We start from the raw sequence: 7,698 nt of genomic DNA on the forward strand, positions 1-7,698 counted from the left end.
GTCACACCCAAGTATTATATCTAAACTTAAATGTTCGATTACCAGGAATGTATGTGTGTATGAATATCCTTGTATACTAAATTTTAATTTCACCTGGTGTGTCGGAGTCGGGAGTGATTCTGTGGCTCCCACAAGTGTGATTTTTTCCTTCAATGGTTCTAGTGGTTGGTTGGTGATGATAGTAGACGCAATGCAACTGCGCGTACTTCCTGTGTCTATTAACGCAATTCTAGTGGCCTCTCCTATCTTGACAGCGACCTTGGGCGTTCTTCGTGTCTTGTTATTTTTTTCCCGCATGTGGTCAGCTGATTCTCTTCCTTCCTCGTCACGACCTTGTTTGTCAGCTACGCCACCTCCCTGCTTACTCTGCATTTGTAGCGGTGCACGCGCGCCTGCTGTCGCCGCGTCATCAAGTTTGCTGCGATACTTCCTGTGTGTATTGTTCTCTCTCCACGGCAAGTTGGGTTGTTTATTTTGCAAACCAAACTTACGTTGAAATTCCTTGAACCTTTCTGACACATTTGTGTGCCACTCAAAATCTTGATTGGTAAATAATGGGCATTTATCTAAATGATGTCCTGTGTAAAAACACATTGCGCATGTATCCTGGAATTTGTTTGGTCCTCTTACCTGTGCTACTTCCTTAAATCTGTCGTTCTCTGTTACATTTATTCCGACTTCTTGTTCTGTGTCTCGGTTATAAGATCCTATTTGCGCTTGACCATTAATTTCTTGACCTTCCTTATCCTTTGACTTTCTCCTTGTTGCACGTTCACAGTGTTGTTTCTCTTGTGCTGTTGACGTTCTTGAAATTTTTATTTCACACCTTGGCTCTTCGTGTTCTTTATTTTTAGGCATCTTTTTAATAATTGCTCTATATTGGTTTCTATACAGCGAAATGCATTTATTATCAGGCATAGCATTTCGCTTGCTAACTTCGGCGTAACTACTTTTTATTCTTGATTGATTTCCGTTTATTTTTTTCTGCTTTGGGAGCGCGGGAATCACTGTTTTCACTCCCTGCAATATTCGTTTTTTGAATGTTGCTCATACGACCTGTTCTTATTTCTGTATTGCCAGTTATCCCTGTTTACATCTCTGCTCTTGCTCCTATCATCTTCATTGTTATTCCTCCATTGTCTGTCTTCGTACTGTCTTCGTTCATTGAACGTTCTCCCATTCAAACCTTCATGTCTCTTTTCAGTTCTTCGTATATTCTCAGCTTTGTCATAATTCGCACGCTGCTCTCTTCTATGACTGTTATTTTGGCTCGGCGACTGCCTGTAATGTGTCTGTCGCATAAAGTTTTGAGCATGCTGACACTGTGCGCAACTATTACTAAGAGCATACTGTGGAGGTTTGCTTCCATATCCCGATCTATTGTTTATAAATGTTCTGTCCCTGTATCTTACTTCCCTTGGCCTGTACTGTGGTTTTCTTGTTTTTTCGTGGGTGTCTTGTTGCTGTATGTTGTGTTTCGTGCTAGCGTTGTTGACTGTTAGACTACGTATTTCTTCTTTTAAATAACTTATTTCCTTTTCTAATGATTCTGTATTAAGTGTTGTGTTTTCAATGTTGGCTTTGTATCTACTATTTCCTATTTCTATTTTTCTCAAGCATGATTTCATGTCATCTAACGTATGAATGTTTTGCAAAATCAACTTGTCCACGACAGATGGTAAAAGTGACTTCCACAAAATGTCCAAAATCTCTTCATCCTTCATATCTGCCTTATAGCGTTTTGCTAAGTACACTATATTTTCTACATGCAAGAGACTGCTTTCGTCTGTCTGTTGTCTTCGAGAGAGCAATTCTTGTCTGCGTCTATTAATTTTGTCTGGCGGCGTAAACAAGTCTTTTAATCTTTCGACCGTCTGTTGCCACGTCCTGTTTGAGTCCTGTACTGTCTGTAAGTTTTCATACGCCCTCTTGGCTGTACCTCGTAGATATAGTCCTAGCCGCTGTAGTCGGTCCTGGTCTGTCCATCCGTTGATTTCTCCAATTGTATTGTAATTGTGTAGGAACTCTTCTATATCTTCGAACGCTTTGCCTTCGAATGTACCTATAGGTATTTGTGACTCTAGGAAAACTTTAATTGGTTGCTGTGCCATGTTATTATCGTATGTGTGTGTTTCCATGTGTTTGTCCTTTATGTCTACAGTGATCCTACCGTTGTCTTCCCCAGTTGACTTTCCTGAATCTATCTGGTTAAGAATGTCGTCATACTCTATGTCAGTGTTTTGTGTTGGTTCTACTCCTTGTGAAACAAGTTTACTGAGGAATGCTCGAGTAATACGTCTCCCTGTGTGATCCAACTGTTGTACCACCTCTGGATTAGTGGTAACAAGCTGCTGTGCTCGTGCGACTAACGAGTTAAAATCCTGTGTGGCATTTGTGTTTGTATCCTGACTCAGCCGTACTTGCGAGGCGCTAGCCTTGGAGCCGGGGCTTGCTGACAGTGTTTCAAACAATCGCTTGGCTGCACTTTTAATAGGTCGTGGTCCCTCGTCATTCGCCATATATTAACATTACTAACAAAGTACACTCTTAATACTAGAGTTAGTATAAGCAAAGCAGCATAAAAGAGGTTAGTTTGCATGCAAATTTTATATAAGCACTATGTCTATTAAATAGGTGTGATAGGTCTGGCTACACCCGAAAAACAAAATATGACAGAAAAGGGTGGGTGGTGGGATGATAAACTCGTAGCTCGCAACAAGAGGTGGGAAACTTAAGGCGCCTCCACCATTGTTATGATTCAACCTAAAGATGATCTTAATTATTTACTATTCTAAGACAGGGTGATAGGGGGCTCAAGACTAACAATGAAAGGCAATTCAATATAGAGACTTGATTTAATGTCACGTACTATTATAGAGTTAGCGGTCACCAAATTAGACAATTATCGGGGAGCCTCGCTACCACACCTCGGCAGGTTCCTTACCCACGCTGTGCTGGGTCGCGCTCGCGGCAGGAATTCGACGACGGACTGCGGCGGCCGAGGACCACGGCGCTCCGTGGTTCCGGCGTCACGACTTCAGCCGTCCAGTCGCCGGTGACCAGAAGAAGCCCCTCCTCGACGGTGGCTGTCGTTTTTATTCTTCCGTCCGCGTCCGTGTTGATGTTCCGTGTTGTCCTCTTTTCTCTCGCAGCGGCGGTCGGCCTTCGGCGACTCGCGTCGCTGTTTCGCTGGCGGTGTTGAAACTGCTGACACCTCGTGTTTGACTCAGGGCGAGCCTCGAAGCCGCTTGCCAGAGTGCTCAGAGCGAGTCATAACAGTACGCAACCGAAATAAAATATATTCAATTCACGCCCATGCGCACGACCTCGCTCCCATGCACACGACCAACTTTCTGCTATTGTGAATTGTTAGGTTAGGAAACATGGCGTTAATATCCTATGCACACGACCTACTGTTACTGTTACTGTTATTTTTTCAATTGTGAATCCAGCATAACAGATGTCGCATAGTTTGCGAAATTTCATTGGCTGAAATTAACAGTAATAATTCAATTGTGAACCGATTTCGCAGTTCGCACAGGTCATGTGCACAGGTCGTGTGCATGGCTTGCTATGCACTCGCTTAATTTTTTTTAATTGTGAACCCAGCCTTACGAATCACAATACAAACAAACAGCTGACTAACATTCTACCAGAAAAAAAACTATCTTGCAACAAATGATACCAAATTCTGGTTTATTTCATTACCAACACACCCATTATTACACCACACGCATCGTCAGGTTCCGGTTAGCCAACCGCAGGCTAAGTATGGGTCATAATACACCCCTCGTTCGTTAACCGGAGGCTAGCCTCACCTGACGGCTAGATAACCTAGGATTTAGCCCGAGGTCATAATATCGGCCCTAAGTCAACGATCTTTGTGTCTCGGCCAATGAGAGACCATGTTACTTAAGATAAGCGTCATTACTGAAATTAAGAAAAATGTCTTGGAATAACGTCGGCATTGGTTAGATAGCCCGGGTTTCAATCCCCTTAAAAATCAGAAATATCTACGAGCTAAATAGATCATTCTATTACTAGGATGTTTTCAATCGTCGTTTGAATATAAATTACATGTTGTTTAAATAGGGCACGTCCTATATTATGTGTAATTAGGAGTGAATTACCGTGAGTAAAATATTGACTCATGATGCTATCCTGAATGAACTGTTTTCTGCATTAACGTATTTTAACATTGCCGACGGACATATAAATATTGAGTTTTGAGCCGAACACATTAAAGACCTACTGAGATAAACATTTGTTAAAGCCAATTATGATCCTGATCCACACTTTAATTAGTTCTTACACCCAGAGGTGAAATGAGACGGAGCTCTCATGATGCTCTACCACATCTATACACTGAATTCAGCCGTGGTACAGTAAATTTAAATTAAATTACGAAGATAATAAACATTATTTATTTTTTCACATAAAAAATTCGATTCTAGATTGAGAGCAACAGAAACAATTAATTTGAACTGTATGAACTTTTGTTGTGTTTTATCAAGTGTGCAACATACCTTCTGTTATTTACGAAAGGATAATAGTATACCACTGGTCCAACCATTAATTATCTATATTTTATTTGATTAAAGATTATTTGTCTAATCATATGATACCCTGTTATTATTTCTTTGTGTATATGTTTGTTTTCTCAATGACCTTAAATTAAATGTTGCCAATCTCATGCCCATTATAGATTTAAAGTGTGGAATTGACGTCGTCTGGCCGACGACCACCCCAGAGCCCGACCTGCACCCGCCAGTATACGCTCCCGCTAACGGAACACACCCCTGGCCATGGCCCACCCGAGTCAGGCGAGCCGAACAGCAATTAAAGGCAAAACCGCGGAAACCTGAGTAGACAAGAGAAGAACCGTACCCATTCCTCCTGAAACATTAAATTAGGATTTTAGCGACAATAAAATCTCTTACAGACACACCCGTTTGGAGTCTAGCGTAATGAGGTCACGCCTGGCGCGAGAGAGGCCGAGCCTCCCTCGGACGCCATGCCAGTTCGGCAGTTCAGCGCAGCTCACGGACCGGGGCGGACCTACGTCCCACGGAAAGGCAACATCCTTTGTCTACACTGAAAGTAACGTCCGGTAAATATAGTCACTAATTAACAAAACCCCTTTTATTACTTAACCTCTCCGTGAGTACCCGGTCCCCTTTTTCGGTCCAGGACCTAATCCGGCCGCATCAATTTAAAGACACCCCGCACCACACTTGGTCAGCGGTGCTGCTCTTCAGCATATGGCACGGGCCGTCTCCCGCAACTTACAGAACTTTATTTAAGGTCACGCGCACGGCGCTGACCACAAACCCGCAAGGGAACTTGGACAAACTTAATTGTGGTGCGTGTTTCACCACAGTGGGCACAACACCCGCGCCGAGACATTTGCATACGGGATTGGCCGTCTCCAATCGCCCGCCCCCTTAATTCAGTGTATTTTTGTATCCCGTATTTTGTACTGCTAACTTACGTTACCCGAGTAACGAGTGCCACGTAACTTGTGCGAACCCCCTTAATTCAGTGTATTTTTGTATCCCGTATTTTGTATTGCTAACTTACGTTACCCGAGTAACGAGTGCCACGTAACCTGTGCGCGCCCCCTTAATCCAGTGTATTTTGTGTCCCGCCTTTGTGTTACGAAATTACGTTACCTGCGTACCCAGTGAGACGTCTGAGACGTAACAGCATCCGAGGCCACGTAACGCGGAACACAAACAATACGGCGCCACGGAATAACAAGTAAAAACCCCCCCGGGGACCTCTGTAGAGTGTTGTATTGTGTACGACCCGCTCCTCTGAATAAAAGGTACGACACCGCCACCTCAACTCCACGTCTCTTATTTAAAATCATCTCACGCAACACCGCCGCCGGCCCTAGTGGGCCACGCAGGGGCACATACATCCACGACCCCAAATTCACGACTAGAAACGAGCTAGTCTGGCGCCCACCCGGACAACACAGATCAAGAACCGCCTTTTCCCACTAGGAGCCACACCGGGACTCGAGCCCGAGACCCCGGACGACGGCATTATTATTTCGTTTTTCTCTTATGTACCACACTTCATTGGTCCTATCCTAGTAAGGAAGTTAAGTTGTACATGTAGGTGGCGCCCAGATATAAAATTAAAATAATCAAAGAGTCTATACTCGACAGTGTATTAATAATCAGAGTAATTGATATCCAGAGAGAACTACTGTTAATATTTATTATTTATTATTATTATTTCTGAATAATAGTTCAGAGTACTATATACAGGACTCTCAGGAATTTTACTAAATATTGTTTATAATAAATTATAACCACCATAATTTATTGTTGTGCTTAAAATAATATAACATTGAAAAATTTAATAAGTACTCGGATTACATCTTAAAACATTAATTATAAACCCAATTAAATAAATCTTGCCTTGCAGGTAAATCCAAAACAGTGCAATAGAAAATGTGATACTATTAAACCCTTTATTAGAAATATAAAGTTCACTATCGTTCTCGAGTGTGTTTTGAATCTAACTTTAACCGAACATAATAATTTGACATTCACTTTAAGTTAATCAGTTTGTTTTAAGTTTTTATTTATTTTGTTATGTAATCATTAAGTTCTAAGGTGGTTTTTTAATCCAAAGTAATTGGATATTTAAAAAATACATTTTTGATTGGCATTCATTCAAGATGATTTTATGGTATTTTAAGTAAACATTTAAAAATTGTTTGTGTTTATTGTCAAATAAGAGCCCGTCTATAATAGTCCGAACCTGTGCGTGGTCCGTGTCCTTATCCGAATGTGAGTGACGTCACATTGTCTCACCGAAAACTGCCCTGTCCACAATAATTGCGATGTCCGATGTCCGAATGTATTGATTTCTAAAGTTGTACCAGAGCGCAGTAAATGTGCCAAACCAAAGTTTTTATTTATTGTTTTGATGCTTTGTAGTTTGAGATTGAACTTATGAAAGTTGTGGGAGTTCAATATTATATATTTATTCAGTAAGGAAAAGTGGCTCTTCTTGACTTAAACACCTTCCATTTCCTTCAGTAACAAAAACAAACAGCACGTTTTCAAACGGGAACCAGAATTTCAAATATCGTGAGTGTTCTGTTCTTTTTCTGTGTCCGAAGTACACAGGTTGGGACAAAAAGTTCAAATTGACGAATGTCTTCGGACTAGGTAGGTTCGGACCTTCGCCCACTTGACGCATGAAGTCAGAGGGTCACATGGTCCAATCAGCGACGTGCGTCCTTCGGACACAGTTTAGGACATTGATATTGTAGACGGGCCTTAATAATCGCATCTTATATTTAAGTAAAAGTTCTGAATGAGAAACCCCTTATGTGGAAAAATAAAAAATAAAAGTTTTTTTTTTACTTCATGGCATGTTAGAATAACTGGTTATGTAAGCAGCTGAAGTTTTGCAAACTTTTTACCGCAAACCTAAACTTGTTCCTGGAGTAAGTTTATTTATAAACATTATTCAACCAACAATTTTATTTTCAAAATATATCGACATTGATAAGTGGATTTAAGAAATAGCATAATTAAAAAGTATAATCGTTAAAATTCAGCTCAAAGTGAAGAATTATTTTTAGTTACATCGATTGGCCGGGAACAAGCGATTACGACTATTACAAAAATTTAATCAAATCATTTTAAATTAGTCGCATTCATGATAAATTCG

This window comes from Bacillus rossius, chromosome 12 (genome assembly GCF_032445375.1).
Source record: "Bacillus rossius redtenbacheri isolate Brsri chromosome 12, Brsri_v3, whole genome shotgun sequence".
Lineage (NCBI taxonomy): Eukaryota > Metazoa > Arthropoda > Insecta > Phasmatodea > Bacillidae > Bacillus > Bacillus rossius.